This window comes from Schistocerca piceifrons, chromosome 4, assembly GCF_021461385.2.
Source record: "Schistocerca piceifrons isolate TAMUIC-IGC-003096 chromosome 4, iqSchPice1.1, whole genome shotgun sequence".
NCBI classification, from domain to species: Eukaryota; Metazoa; Arthropoda; class Insecta; order Orthoptera; family Acrididae; genus Schistocerca; species Schistocerca piceifrons.
Genome location: NC_060141.1, coordinates 359,740,716 through 359,758,105, shown reverse-complemented (window position 1 = coordinate 359,758,105; position 17,390 = coordinate 359,740,716). Strand labels below are relative to the sequence as shown.

Here is a 17,390-nt window from a genome sequence, read left to right as displayed (position 1 = left end):
TGAACTCTCTTTCATGATATGTACTCATTGATGTAATTTTTCATTGATTTCGCAATTAAATTTATACTTAAAACTAGGGAGTTCTTTTTCAAACACCCTGAATTTTCACTGTCATTTGAAAGAAGTTATACTTGTTATAGGTACGAGGGCAGTTCAATAAGTAATGCAACACATTTTTTTTCTGAAACAGGGGTTGTTTTATTCAGCATTGAAATACACCAGGTTATTCCCCAATCTTTTAGCTACACAACACTATTTTTCAACGTAATCTCCATTCAATGCTACGGCCTTACGCCACCTTGAAATGAGGGCCTGTATGCCTGCACGGTACCATTCCACTGGTCGATGTCGGAGCCAACGTCGTACTGCATCAATAACTTCATCATCATCCGCGTAGTGCCTCCCACGGATTGCGTCCTTCATTGGGCCAAACATGTGGAAATCCGACGGTGCGAGATCGGGGCTGTAGGGTGCATGAGAAAGAACAGTCCACTGAAGTTTTGTGAGCTCCCCTCGGGTGCGAAGACTTGTGTGAGGTCTTGCGTTGTCATGAAGAAGGAGAAGTTCGTTCAGATTTTTGTGCCTACGAACACGCTGAAGTCGTTTCTTCAATTTCTGAAGAGTAGCACAATACACTTCAGAGTTGATCGTTTGACCATGGGGAAGGATATCGAACAGAATAACCCCTTCAGCGTCCCAGAAGACTGTAACCATGACTTTACCGGCTGAGGGTATGGCTTTAAACTTTTTCTTGGTAGGGGAGTGTGTGTGGCTCCACTCCATTGATTGCCGTTTTGTTTCAGGTTCGAAGTGATGAACCCATGTTTCATCGCCTGTAACAATCTTTGACAAGAAATTGCCACCCTCAGCCACATGACGAGCAAGCAGTTCCGCACAGATGGTTCTCCTTTGCTCTTTATGGTGTTCGGTTAGACAACGAGGGACCCAGCGGGAACAAACCTTTGAATATCTCAACTGGTGAACAATTGTGACAGCACTACCAACAGAGATGTCAAGTTGAGCACGGAGTTGTTTGATGGTGATCCGTCGATCATCTCGAACGAGTGTGTTCGCACGCTACGCCATTGCAGGAGTCACAGCTGTGCATGGCCGGCCCGCACGCGGGAGATCAGTCAGTCTCGCTTGACCTTGCGGCGATGATGACACACGCTTTGCCCAACGACTCACCGTGCTTTTGTCCACTGCCAGATCACGGTAGACATTCTGCAAGCGCCTATGAATATTTGAGATGCCCTGGTTTTCCGCCAAAAGAAACTCGATCACTGCCCGTTGTTTGCAACGCACATCAGTTAGACGCCATTTTAACAGCTCCGTACAGCGCTGCCAAATGTCGGAAGTCAATGAAACTATACGAGACGAAGCGGGAATGTTTGAAAATATTCCACAACAAATTTCCGGTTTTATCAACCAAAATTGGCCGAGAAAAAAAATGTGTTGCATTACTTATTGAACTGCCCTCGTATGTTTCTGTACATTAGATATAGTTAAAAGATTAAATGGTTTCTACAGAAATATGGTTTCCTTTTTTTAAGTATATGAATGGCTGCACCAGAATACTGACATGCGAAAAAATCTGCTAGTATATTAGGTTCTGTATACAGGATGATCCACGAAGATATGCAAATATTTTAATATGTTATTCTACAAGTTAAACTAAAGAGAAAAGATTATATAAACATAGGTCCCAAATGTTTAGTTACGGAGATACGGCTAATAAAAGGTTTTGCCCGGAATTTAGCAACTTCGTTATCGTGAAGCCATTGCAAAACTGTACGAGGCTAAAGTAAAGCACGATTTCCAATTATTTTGTTGTTGTTGATCTGGTGGTGAAACCAATAAAACATTTCCCTTATGTGTATCTGCAGTAGTTTTCCAGAACATCCAGAGAAGCAAAGACGTAATTTCGTAAAATTTTTAATTTATTAACTACTTGGCCCAAATTTGTTTTTTAAATTCGAGACAATTACACAAAGTTTTCAACAGAAGTTGTAGAGAATTTAATTTTGGAAAAAACATGGTTATAACGTTAACGGAAACTGCATGAATGAATGTCAGATAATCTGCTTTTATTAATACCATAGTAAAAGTTAAACTGGAAAAAAGAAAGCTCAGTGTTACGGGAGTTGTACAGTGTACATACAGTTTCACAATACATTCATAATAAATGTTCAAGAACGTCTCCACCGAGTACAGTGCATTTAGCTGAACATGTATTAACAGATTCTGTTGCTTGTTTCAGTTTCACAGGGTTGTTCTTAATTTTGTCTAGCGCATTCATAATGAAGGCAAGTAATGCCTCACATGTATTGACTTTGTCCTCATAAACTATACTCAAAAATCCATTGGTGTTAAATTGGTTGATCTGGGTGGCTACAGACCTGTAGCACCACGACCAATCCATTTCTGGGGAAAATGTTCATATAAATGTGCAGTAACGGTGTTGGTGAAATGTTGAGGCACACCGTCATGTTGAAAATACATTTGCAATCGCGTAGCATGTGGAACATCTTCAATCAAGCGGGGCATTTCTTCTTGAAGGAATTGTAAGTACGTCTCACTACTTAGACATTCTGGGAAAATGAATGGTTCAGTAAAGTGGGTCTTGATTATACCACACTACCAGTTTATGCTAAATCGCCACTGGAAATTGCCTTGCACTATTGCATGTGAGTTCACTTCAGACCATATGTGATCGTTATGTATATTGTTTATACCGTCTCAAGTAAACTGTGCCTCATCAGCAAATAAAATATATTTGTGTAACCACTGACTACTATTTAACCAGTTGCACAACTCCAAGTGAAGGATAGGTTCTCACAGATGTAAATGATGCACTTTTTGTTTATAGTAAGGATGCAGATTATTGTACTTCAGTGTACACCATACCTTAGATTGGGAAATGCCTAATTGTTGAGAGATACATCATGTACTGGTACCCGGGCTGTGTTGAACAGCATCCATAACATCCTCATCATCGTGTAGTGGTTCGCCTACTTTTAATTTCTTCGTTTGTTGTCGTTGGTGTCGACTTACTGCATTGCTACACTGGCTGAAAAATTGGTTCTGGAAGTACAACACAGACTACTTTAAATAATTTAGCCGACTGGTGCACAGTTGCGTTTCACCATAATGTAATTTCACTGTTCACAATCCCCCAATATTACACAGTTATATGGCCAGTGCACTATTTTTAAACTTTCGATAAGCCTCGTTAATAGTTAGGTGAGCATCCAAATACTGCTACAATAGTTTTCTGTTGAACGTCAACGAGCAGTAAAAACATAACCACAAAGTTCAGTTCTTGAAGAAGAGAAAGGTATATATGGTGCAGACATTGTCACTGTTTTAACACACGGCCTAATTGTGTAACACGTATTACACTGTTAATTTGATGCATTGTTGTAGTTCCAACCAACACAGGTGCCTCATCTGAAACTCGACTGTGGACTGACTGTCTCGTGACCAAAAATCAGGCCCTTATATATCATCACAATAATAGGTACTGAAACTTCCCATTGTTTGATGTTTAATTTACTGAAATAACAATTAAGGTGTAACTCATTAAATTAACTGCATACATCAAAAAATTCTGTCTTTTTAACAGTTTCTCCTACTACAAGATTTAGGCCAGATTATTTGTTTAAATCATGATATTAACAAATATGATTACACAAACAATACTTTTGATAAAACTGTTAATTACTTAGGATTTAATTAAGGGCTGGTTTTCCTAACACGTTTTTGAATGGAGCCAAATAAATACTTAAAGATTGCTATTAGTTGTTCCTCCAAATGTTCATAATTAGTACAGACTTTATATTTATGCATCAGCAGTAGAATTTAAGGTAAGAAACAGTCACCGATTTCACCCTATAATGAAAGATACTAGCTAGGAATAGTCGAAATAAATTAGAAAGTCAAGTGCATACATAAAAGTAAGCACAAAATTAGATCTGGTGTTATATTCTTTAAAACTGAGTGCCAACCTTTCTCTAGTATGAAAATACAGATTATACTCACTTATGTTAATAGTAATTAGTTCAAAAAGGAAATACTAATTTAAGTAGGCAGATGGCAAATTATAAATAAAAATATCCAAACTTCATCACATCACCCCCTCATTGGATTGACCAGATAGATATTGCAAATAGCTAACGGGGCGATTCAATGACCAAAAGTGACGCCAGAAATTGGGTTTAAAATATACACACAAAAAAATTACATAAGAAATCCTATCAAAAACTACAGGACATATAGTTTTTCAAATTTATACTTAATACTAACTGGACATATGAAAATCCCCATACAAAATATTTAAATACAGTATATTGCAAAATTATACAAAATATCCACAAGTTATACTTTTAACAAAAAATTTAGACATCTTCATCGTAAGTGACGTCCTTTCTGGGTAAGAGAAGATTACATTTAAAGATACATATCTTTTCATAAAAGTCCTGTCTTGCACAACAAAAAATTAATCCTCATGGGTAGCAAAGAAGTTAAATTACACTGCGCATTGCAGTTTATGTTTAGACAAAAAATTTCACTTGCTCAATGTTTATTAATTTTTCACAAACACTTTCACTTTTTCAATGAGCTTTTACACATTTTCCAACCAAGATGTCCATACCTTCAACAGGTCCAAGTGGCAGTTAGTAAGGAAATACACTGCTATCAGTTTCCTTGGAGGTGGTTCTCCTCCACCACAGTACATGGAAAAAATGAGACAAAATGCCCTACTTTAGTACACTTACTTTTACTTCTAATTTAAGTCTAAAAAAATATGTTTAACACTAATGGCAAATGATAGTCATTACATCATGAATAAATATGTACATAGTTCTCATAACATTACAATAATCAGCGCTAAAATTGACTATAGTATGAAAGGTGGTGACTACAAAAATTTTTAAAATCAAGTACACATTACAGTAGAAAACATTACTGTAAGTCATAACTGTCTGAAACTGGTTAAACTTTGAAAGACTTTTGTGTCTTTCCCACGTGCAAAATATCAAAAACTCAAGATGTGCAGTAGCATAGATTTACTAATCATTACATTATGAAAAAAAAGAATAGTCACCATTACATAACTTAATTACTATTCAAATCAAAATTAAGGAGATGGAAGGTGTACCAAATCATAGCTGTATTTCTCTACTCAGCTCTGAGCACCACTCCAATTCAACCAGAAAACTACATCCTCACAAAATGTTACCAAATAGTTGACCTGTCAGAAATATTCTCATCAGGACACCACAGTTATCAGTTAATCAGCAAAATTACTTTTCTCCATTCCAGTAGTACCACTTTAAGCTCATAATTCCTCAGAACACAAATAGAAGTTTTCAGATAACATACAGATCCAATGATGCAGCATTATATGACTTGTAAATATTGCTCTTTCTGTTAGTCTCTCACTCCAGCTGCAGTGTCACGAATTACACGATATAAACAATACCCAATGTTGCCTAGTTCACTATTAGATCATCAATACAGTTAGACCACATTTGTGTGTGTACAGTTATCTTTTGCATTAATCATGTCTGTCAGCTCCATTATTTCACTTACGTTTCTTACCTTGTTAACCAGTGGAGTGCACTCTCAAGAAATATTCCTACTGCAGAGACAGGCTCCATAACCATTAAGACCCTAACATTATTCATTATTTTCTTATTTCATTATTGTTTCATTATCCAATAAACACCCACCCTGCTTATGTAATGCAAAACTGACTCTGCTGTAAAACACTCCACAGTAACAGACCCTTATGCTAAACAAACTTAACTCTCATTACTGATCAGACAAAATTATCACTCAGAAAAATTATTATTTCACCGTACTCTAGCCTGAAGGGCGGTATACATACAAGTATTGCTAATATATTCCACACACATTACTCCAGGCAACTATATTTAAAATTTGTAAATCCTTAATGTTAGAAAAGGCTGTACCATTACATAGATAGATAGTTATCTCATATACTGATTGCATTGAACACACAGACTTCTATTATACCGCAATTCATATTAAGATCTCATATTTAAGATGATTTTTACTGCATATTGCCCTGCTGCTGCACTAAATTATACTAACTTCACACATGAGCTGATTACTTTAGATGTTAATTATCCTTCACATATGTTGACACCTTTCATTTTCTGTTTAACTTACCTTTTTGTTTGACAAATTATTTAACTGTGCACCCGCAGGCACAGACACACAGACATTTGTAAAGGCAAAGAGTTTGGGCAGAGATGTCAGTCGAGGCAGAAGTACAGAGGCAAACAAGTTGTTGAATGACAAGTGAGGTATGAGCGGTGGCAACTTGAAATTAGTGGAGGTTGAGGCCTGGTGCGTAACAGGAAGAGAGGATAAATTGAAGGGCACGTTCCCATCTCCGGAGTTCTGATAGGTTGGTGTTAGTGGGAAGTATCCAGATAACCCGGGCGGTGTAACACTGTGCCAAGATGTGCTGGCCATGCACCAAGGCATGTTTAGCCACAGGGTGATCCTCATTACCAGCAAACACTGTCTGCCTGTGTCCATTCATGCGGATGCCCAAACTCTTTGCCTTTACATATGTCTGCTTGTGTGTGTGTGTGTGTGTGTGTGTGTGTGTGTGTGTGTGTGTGTGGGCGCGTGCGTGCGTGTGCGCGTGTGCGCGTGTGCGAGTGTATACCTGTCCTTTTTTTCCCCCCTAAGGTAAGTCTTTCCGCTCCTGGGATTGGAATGACTCCTTACACTCACCCTTAAAACCCACATCCTTTCGTCTTTCCCTCTCCTTCTCTCTTTTCTGATGAAGCAACCGTGGGTTGTGAAAGCTTGAATTTTGTGTGTGTGTTTGTGTTTGTTTGTGTGTCTATCAACATACCAACGCTTTCGTTTGGTAAGTTACATCATCTTTGTTTTTAGATATACAACATAATATAATATATACACAGATAGACTGGAGAAACTTTTTCTACAGTATTTCTATAATTAAGTATCCTACTGCGCAAAATTACATGAAAGTCGAAGATAGAATAGCTTTGATTTACTTATGATCTACATATAGGATAGGAGAAGAGTTTGACTGCCTCAAGAAACATGGAAAATGAGACAGACAGCTGGTGTAAGCATTATCACCACATAATGAATCCAACACAGAATGTTGAACACTGTACTTGCTAATTGCACAAGGAATTAGTCCCAAATATTACATCAATGCTGAGATTTTGAATCACCAAAAAACTGTATTTCTAGAGCTGTCGTGCCAATTCTACATTTAATAGTATCTCTTTTTTCACACTCTTTGACAGCTTCCAGTAGCACCACTAATTTTTGTTCCAGACGCATACATCACCACTATACCCTCTGTGTTCTGAATAGATTCAAAAAATGTGTGTGAAATGTCATTCAAAGCACTTTACGTGTCTACCCTGTACACTTGCTGTTATTACTGGTTGACACACTTCCTTACCATGTGATCTTCATACAACAAATCCTCCTTATCCCTTTCCTTGGAAAAACTATTATCCTGCTTATCATTATGTTTATCAGACCGACTGTCACTTTCTCTATGCTTTAGATTTTGTGGCTCTTCCATGTTTATCTCAGTTTGTCAATTTTGAATACACATTTCCATTTAATTTTTCCAGTTTTTCTTCCACAACTATCACAGACTTGGTTTCTACCTGTTTCTAAATCATTTCTAATGTGATCGATTTGGTTCTGAAGTTTAACTCTATTTTCTGCACATTGTTTCTTGAAAACCTCCACCTTCCTATTATTGTCATCACAAAGTTTCTCTCTTTCTTCTACACATTTATTACTCAATGTTAATTTCTCATTAGTATTATCACTATTTCTGAAAGATTAGTGCTAACTACCTTAATCTCCTTTTTAATTTCTTTTTTCAGTTCATCATTTAAGCTAACCATGTCAGTTCTAATACCATCAGTTTTGTTCCACCCTACTAATGTATTTTTTCATGCTACTAATGTCTTCTTTCATACTACTTTCCGTCCTATTCATGTCGTCTTTCGTACTCGTACTACTCAGACAACTCGTAATTTGTCTTAACATTGCTCCCAAATTTTCGTCTGTCATAAACTTTTGCCCTTGCTGACTTTCGTTACTAGGTTCCTCCTCTGTAACCTTAATGATCTCTTGTACTTCAGTACTGTTTTCATCCATTCCGCTCACCTCACCATTCACTGTAGATGGTACTTTTATCATTTCATCTACAATAGGACTTTTGTCCCCATCATTCAAAGTTACATTCATGTTTGATTTATAATTGTCATCGTCTACATCACCAGTCACACGTCCATCTGTTCATTTACCAACTTAACCTCTACAGCATTGTCCTCAGTCACACTTTCTTGTTCATTAAGGCCACTCATTATGTATCACTTAATACAAAACAGCTTTTGCAATGAATTACCTTGTTTTTTTAATCACTCCTCGGCTGCTGCTGCTGTTGTGGTTGTCATCTTGTTCCATCGTCCGCGCAAGTTGTAATTCTCTTGGCAAGAAGTCTTGTTTACCTCCGGTCAGCTGTGTCCACCTGCGTTCTGATTGGCTGCTCCTGTACGCACTGGCTGCTTCCATATAACCTGCTTGCTGATTGGCTGCTGCACCTTCTTCGTTATGAAACCCCAGTGCTGATTGGCTGTATCACTCCTTTCATTTGAAACTGTACTGTAAACCACTAAAGTTCACACTTCACTGTCTAATTTCATGAGTTCTACTATATTGTGCCCAAATACATTACTCCTCACCTGGGGCACCACATGTAGCTTCTTCGTTTGTTGCCCTCTGTGTCGACGTACTGCGTTGCCACACCGACTGAAAAATGGGTTGTGGAAGTACAACAGACTACTTTAAATAATATAGCTGATGGATGCACAGCTGCATTTCACTGTACTTTAATTTCACTGTTCACAACACCCCATTATTACAGTTATATGGCCAGTGCTCTATTGTTCACCCTTCGATAAGCCTCATTAATAATTAGTAGGCGAACATCCACATACTGCTACAATAGTTTCCTGTTGAACATCAATGAGCAGTAAAAACATAACCACAAAGTTCACAGTTCTTGAAGAAGAGAAAGGTATGTATGGTGCAGACACTGCCACAGTTACACATGGCCTAATTGTGTAACACTTATTACACTGTTAATTTGATGCATTTTCATAGTTCCAACCAGTACAGGTTCCTTGTGTGAAACTCGGCGGTGGACTGACTGTCTCATGACCAAAAATCAGGCCCTTATATATCATCACAATAATAGGTACTGAAACTTCACGTTGTTCGATGTTTAATTTACAGAAATAACAATTGACACTTAAATTATTAAATTAACAGCATACATCGAAAAATTCTTTTTAAGAGTTTCTTCTACTACAACAGTTAGGCCAAATTATTTGCTTAAATCATGAAATTAACAAATATTGTTATGCAAACAATACTTTTGTCAAAACTGTTAATTACTTTGGAATTAAGGGCTGGCTTTCCTAACATGTTTTTGGAATGGAGCCAAATAAATACTTAAAGATTGCTATTAGTTGTTCCTCCAAATGTTCATAATTGGTACAGAATTTATATTTGTCTATACGTCAGCAGTAGAATTTAGGTTACGAAACAATCACCTATTTCACACTATAGTGAAAGATACTAACTAGGAATGTAAAAATAAATTAGAAAATCAGTTACATACATAAAACTAAGCACAAAATTAGATCTCGTGTTATATTCTTTAAAACTGAGGGCCAACCTTTTCCTCTATTATGAAAATACAGATTATACTCACGTATGGTGGTAGTAATTAGTTCAAAAAGGAAAAAACGAATTTAAGTAGGCAGATGGCAAAACAAGAGAGGGTATTAAAAATATCCCAGCTTGCTTTGTCATATTCGTTTTCACGTATGGAGTGCTCGTTCTGGTTATGAACGCTAGATAGAGAACATGTATCCCGTAACATTTGAAATATTCTGCTAATGGTTTGTGCATTCGGAATCCCCTGAATGCTTGAAGTACTTTGTCAAAGCTTTTGAAAAAAATTAGGAGCCTCTTCACTACTATCATTGAGTAGGTGTTTCCCAGGGTATTTTTTCTGTGTATATAGATTTCTAGTTTGGATTTCTAGTTTGGATTTCTAGTTTGGATTTCTAGTTTGGATTTCTAGTTTAGATTTCTAGTTTGGATTTCTAGTTTAGATTTCTAGTTTAGATTTCTAGTTTAGATTTCTAGTTTAGATTTCTAGTTTAGATTTCTAGTTTAGATTTCTAGTTTAGATTTCTAGTTTAGATTTCTAGTTTAGATTTCTAGTTTAGATTTCTAGTTTAGATTTCTAGTTTAGATTTCTAGTTTAGATTTCTAGTTTAGATCTCTAGTTCTTTGTATAGAGATATTGTGTATCCTTCGTTCAGTGTATGTAGTATTTCAAGGTTGCTTTCTACATTGTCAAATGTATGTCCTGTATCTTTTATATTGGAGGATATTGCAGATTTGTGTGGTGGGTTTTATCAGAAGGCATTGATGTGTTTTTTGAATCTGATGTGGAAGTCACGGCCTGTTTGATGTATGCACTGAGCTGGGCATTTACTACATATGATTTTATTTATACAAGAGTCTGAAAATTTATCTTTCCTGTTTTTAAGTTGTGAGCAAGTCTTTGGTATGTTTGTTTGGAATGCAATTCTCATTTTGTGTCACTTGAAGATATTGGCAATTTTTTGGGAGGTTTTACTGAGTAAGGGGATGTATGGTGTTAGTGTAATTTCTTGGTTCTTGGTGGTTATTTTGTTCATTTTTGTTTTTATTTTCTTAATCGAAATGCTTAGTGGCAAAATAAGCAAGTGGCTGATGCAGAAAGTGTTTTATTTGTATTGATCAACATTTGCAGCCCTCATAATGCTGTCCCTTATGGACGAAATATTCATTTGTGTGCCAAGTGAGGCAATGAAAGGTTAGGAATTATAAAAGGTCAAAATTATGAAAACCATTGCTAGTATTGATTTTAACTAGGAATGCAGTAGACATGAAATCATCTCAAAGTACATCAAAGTGAAAAGCCCAAAGAATTCATGATCTGGTAACATAGTTCGAAAGATGTTCGAGAAAATATGGCTAGATACCGAAATTGGAGTACTCCAGGGAAAGAAAGACTTACTAAATAGACAATTATACAATATCTAGTACTGACAAATAAGACAAAAGATTTTACCTCAAACTGTGTGTGGCACAAAATCAGTGTCAGTGTTAACAAGAAGGTCACTACCATAAACAGAAGCAACAGAAAGTTATCCAAACTCAAAAATATGCAGTTGATTCAAGATTCAGGAAAGCAACATAAATTCCACAGCAGAGTTCAAACACCACCGATATCGAATTCAGTGTTAAAAGAACTTGACCTATTTGACGATGGTCTGAAATACAACGTACAACAATCACTTTAAGTTAGATATATCAGAGTTAATAGTAATTCCTAAGGATGCAACAGATGCCACGAAATTAGATAGCAACACTAAAACTGGTGTAGCAGAAAAAGTTAAAAACCTGCTCGAGAAAGAAACCACAAGAGAAACTGTTAGAAATGCTACCACGATTAAAGAAAATAGAGCACTCCACTCATTAAATACTAAACTGAAAAACCATCAAGCAATTGTCACAAAGGCAGACAAAGGAGATTCAGCAGTTTTTGCAAATGTGTATACTAACATCCGCATTCACGGTGCTTTAGCTGTTACTAAACAAAACCTAATAAAATAGAAGCAGCTTTCCCCAGCAGAAATCTCAGAATTCATCAATCTTTGGGAATGGGTATTGAAATATAATTACTTCTCTTTCAGTGGAAAAATCTGCAAACAAACAAATGGGCTAGCTGTGGGTGCCAGATGAAATATTCCTCAACCACCTAGAGCACAAACTTTTCACAAAAAAAAGCCAACATGCATTCAAAAAGTTCAGTTCTACAGAAGGTATGTAGACGATACATTTCTGATCATTGATGGGGAAAATGAAGATAATGTCCAAGGCATCCTCCAAACATTCAAGAAGTTGCACAAGAATGTTACAGTCGCACGCTAACTGGAAATAAAGGACACAATGAACACACTGATTTAACTGTCTGCAAACACAATAACACATATGTCTTCCAAATTTACATAAAACCAACCACCACAGACATAAATATACATGCTTCTTCCTGCCACCCCAATGAACTCAAACTAGCAGCTTATCGCCCAGTGATCCATAGCGCTCTAAAAATCCCACTGATCCATAGCGCTCTAAAAATCCCACTGGGTGATCACAGCCTCCAGAATGAAATAAAAATCAGCAAACAAGTAGCTATAGCTAACAGGTATAAACCAACACTAATAGACAGTTTAGTTAAAAAAATAAAATGAACAAAATAACCATCAAGAACCAAGAAAGTACACTAACAACGTACATCCCCTTCTTCAGTAACATCTCAAAAAATCTCCAATATCGTCAAGCGACACAAAATAAGAATTGCATTCCAAACTAACAATAAGATATGCCAAAGACTTCCTCATAACTTAAAAACCATGCAAAATAAATTTTGATCCTCTGGGACATAATAAATGCCCGGCTCAGTACATATGTCAAACAGGCCGTAACTTCCACACAAGATTCAAAGAACATATAAACACAATCTGATGCAATACACCACACACATCTGCAATAGCCTCCCTCATAAAAGGTACAGGACATCCATTTGACTATGTGGAAAGCAACCTTGAAATACTACATACACTGAAAGGACACAGAATGTCTGTATATGAAGGACTAGAAATCTATGTACATAGAGAGAGGGGGAAAAAAACCCACTTTGGGAACACCTACTCAGTGACAATTGTGAAACAGGCTCAATCAACTTTTTCAAAAGTATTGACATTCTCATAATTTATAATGTCAATGCATAGCAATTAATGTAATCACTCCCATTCATCCCTCAATAAGTTCAGCCTACACTACATACGTACGATCTGTTGTAATTTTTTTATATATGAGAAATTAATGTACTAATTGAAGTGTGCACATATCAGCATTCAAGAGGAGCCCAATAACCTACACTGCCCTTGGTCTGTGACTGTGGAAAGAAGTCTGTACTCTTCACCTACACTAGCCATGTAAATAAACAATTCTACATCTAAAGATGATGGTGTGTTCCATCGTAACAAATGACTGGCATAGAGACTGTTTTATTTGCATTGATCAACAGTCGCGGCACACATAATGCTGTTCCTTATGGACGGAATATTCACAATTACTTCATTGAAGCCAACATTTCTCTGAGTTGATAACATCTCAATTAAAAGACTAAATCCTATTCTTGACATGTCTGCAGTATATTCATTTTCATATAAAATGCATCCCTTTCACAGGGGTTATTTCCATACAAATTGAAATATTATAGTAAAGCTAACATGACACATATTTCTGTATTTTACAATCTGTAGGATGCTATGGACTATAAAACACACTTTAATTTTAAAGCAGTTTTTTTAAAAAATCACATTTTTAGCATTTTGATTATTAGACAACAAAGTCAAATTAAAAAAAAAAAAGTTCTTAGTTTATAAAACCGAACTGACCTGTAAAATACCTGAAAATTGTCACCTGAACTTTCTTCTTCTTCTTCTTCTTCTTCTTCTTCTTCTTCTTCTTCGCTTTCGTCATCATCGTTGCTCTCTTCATATATACGACGGTCTTCTCTGCTGTCAAGAGCGTTACTTATGCCGCACTTCTTGAAAGGTTTAACAATAATGTCTTCTCTTGCTCTACGCCATGACTAATGTTTTATCCACTGACACACTGGTGTGATTGTAGGTCGTTTTAAGGCTTCCTTCTGTGTGAATTCATGTTGTGTTTCATGCATCATCCATTTGTTCCATTCCTCTCTCGTATAAACTTTTAATGATTTATTTATCAAGACATAAAGAAGTTGCAGTTGTGAAGTAAGTCCTCCCGTAATAACAGCATGCTCTGTTTTTCCCTGTCTCAATTTATCTTCCACAGAATTTTTCAGGCAGACTACTAAACTGATCTAGCACAAGAAGAGAACTCGTCTTCAATAATGCACCTGTACTTCTCTCCCACACCCTGTTAATCCATAATTTCATATCAGTGTGTGAACACCACCACCACCACCTGCCAGTACTGCATAAGGTTTTGGCATTGTTTTGTGCTTGGAAATGATCATTGGATTAAGTTCCATCAGCACAACATGAAAGGACAACAGTGTAGTGCCTTTTTTTCATTTCCACTTGTTATAGTTGCAGTTTCAGCACATTTCATGGCAATAGTATTGTTACTTGGCACATAAGATGTCAGAGGAGTTTCGTCCCTATTTGCTATTTGGCTTAGTTCTACACCGGCCTTCTTTCGATGTTGAATAATAAAGCGATGGAAAGATAACATTTTCTATTCATACTCTTGTGGTATTTTCTGAGATATTTTGGTTTTGGTTTGCTTGCTAAGTCTGTGATACTTCATAAAACTGTAGCACCAACAAACTCTACCCTTAAAGTCTCTTCAGTTCCACTGTAGAGATAGCTTATGAGTATGTACACTCCTGGAAATTGAAATAAGAACACCGTGAATTCATTGTCCCAGGAAGGGGAAACTTTATTGACACATTCCTGGGGTCAGATACATCACATGATCACACTGACAGAACCACAGGCACATAGACACAGGCAACAGAGCATGCACAATGTCGGCACTAGTACAGTGTATATCCACCTTTCGCAGCAATGCAGGCTGCTATTCTCCCATGGAGACGATCGTAGAGATGCTGGATGTAGTCCTGTGGAACGGCTTGCCATGCCATTTCTACCTGGCGCCTCAGTTGGACCAGCGTTCGTGCTGGACGTGCAGACCGCGTGAGACGACGCTTCATCCAGTCCCAAACATGCTCAATGGGGGACAGATCCGGAGATCTTGCTGGCCAGGGTAGTTGACTTACACCTTCTAGAGCACGTTGGGTGGCACGGGATACATGCGGACGTGCATTGTCCTGTTGGAACAGCAAGTTCCCTTGCCGGTCTAGGAATGGTAGAACGATGGGTTCGATGACGGTTTGGATGTACCGTGCACTATTCAGTGTCCCCTCGACGATCACCAGTGGTGTACGGCCAGTGTAGGAGATCGCTCCCCACACCATGATGCCGGATGTTGGCCCTGTGTGCCTCGGTTGTATGCAGTCCTGATTGTGGCGCTCACCTGCACGGTGCCAAACACGCATACGACCATCATTGGCACCAAGGCAGAAGCGACTCTCATCCCTGAAGACGACACGTCTCCATTCGTCCCTCCATTCACGCCTGTCGCGACACCACTGGAGGCAGGCTGCACGATGTTGGGGCGTGAGCGGAAGACGGCCTAACGGTGTGCGGGACCGTAGCCCAGCTTCATGGAGACGGTTGCGAATGGTCCTCGCCGATACCCCAGGAGCAACAGTGTCCCTAATTTGCTGGGAAGTGGCGGTGCGGTCCCCTACGGCACTGCGTAGGATCCTACGGTCTTGGCGTGCATCCGTGCGTCGCTGCGGTCCGGTCCCAGGTCGACGGGCACGTGCACCTTCCGCCGACCACTGGCGACAACATCGATGTACTGTGGAGACCTCACGCCCCACGTGTTGAGCAATTCGGTGGTACGTCCACCCGGCCTCCCGCATGCCCACCATACGCCCTCGCTCAAAGTCCGTCAACTGCACATACGGTTCACGTCCATGCTGTCGCGGCATGCTACCAGTGTTAAAGACTGCGATGGAGCTCCGTATGCCACAGCAAACTGGCTGACACTGACGGCGGCGGTGCACAAATGCTGCGCAGCTAGCGCCATTCGACGGCCAACACCGCGGTTCCTGGTGTGTCCGCTGTGCCGTGCGTGTGATCATTGCTTGTACAGCCCTCTCGCAGTGTCCGGAGCAAGTATGGTGGGTCTGACACACCGGTGTCAATGTGTTCTTTTTTCCATTTCCAGGAGTGTATTTGAATCATTTTTGTATTAATTCCAATGCCATTTTGATGGTGTCCTTGACTCCATTTCATTACGTTGTCTTCTGGTTTTGGCCATTTTGCATTCAATCCTGTATTTGCACATTTAGTCAGCTACTAACAAAAATATTGTACTGTTACCGATAACATGAACCACTTTCAATTCACTGGCACCACAGACTGCAGTGACACATCATAGGGTAGACACTGTTCTGGGTTTGTGTTGGCGGGGCGGAAGGGAGACAGTGTTAGCACGCTAGTGAATCCTCACAACTCATGTGCATCGTGTTTGTGCACTGCTGCTGCCAGTTGGATCCAATGTTGCCAGATAAGTGGTTTCCTGCAGCATTGAATATATGGCCATTTTTAAGATTGGCGGGAATTTTAAATCAAACAGTGGACATTTTTATATTTATTTTGAATATAAGGCTCACCACAATTTAGTGGCAATTTTTCAAAGAAAAGAAGTGCATATTATAATCCGTAATATATGGTTGTCATTTCTAAACTGTCACCCTACTTACCTCCTACTTGAAGTACTGGAAAAGATTATGTATTTAACGTACCTCTCCCAAAATTACGTATTTAGTCAGTCTCAATTTGGATTTCAAAGCAGCCTCTGTCAAGAACATTTTTTTTTTTTACTTGTCAATAGACTTTGATTGTACAAGTCACAGTATTCTCCTAGAGGAGTGCCAGTATTATGGTATCAGAGATATGACTCGAGGGCAGTGTACAGAATGGGGAGAAATCTCTGTAGATACCACAGGAAATATTATTTGGTGTGCTCTTTTTATGTTATGTGTGAATGAGCTTTTGTGTTACATCCAAGAAGCACGACTAGTTCTCTTTGCTGGTAGTGCAAGTGTTATAATGAAGGATATTGAAGAAACCATGATACTTGAAAATATAAAAAATATTTTCTTGAAAAATAATAACTGGTGCTCTGCAAATAATCACTGAACTTAGATAAAAGGCAACACATTCAAGTCAGTACTGCTCAAGGCCTGATGAAGACATCATTAGAAATAATGCTCGATGATAAACCTTGAAATGAAACAAAAATTTTGAAAATTGTGAAGTGCTTTTATGGATGATAACTGAAACTGGAAGTTACATGTTACAGATCTTCTTAAACTCCTAAGCTCTGCAACTTCTGCTTTATCAATAATATCAAATTTTGGAGCTGCGAAATGTCAAAAAGTTAGCTTACTTCTCCTATTTTCATTCATGGCTTCACAGGGTAACTCACAATTGATGAAAAAGATATTGGTTGTGCAGAATTATGCAGTTACAAAGTTCTCAACAATCAATCACATTTTGAAAACATCAGTAACATTCATTAATATA

At 38.1% G+C, this 17,390-nt stretch overlaps 1 protein-coding gene across 1 annotated transcript in view; it reads left to right on the top strand.

Moving 5' to 3' along the window:
* Positions 1 to 17,390, top strand: part of LOC124795515 (WD repeat-containing protein 37-like) — a 109,159-nt gene that overhangs the window by 48,321 nt on the left and 43,448 nt on the right.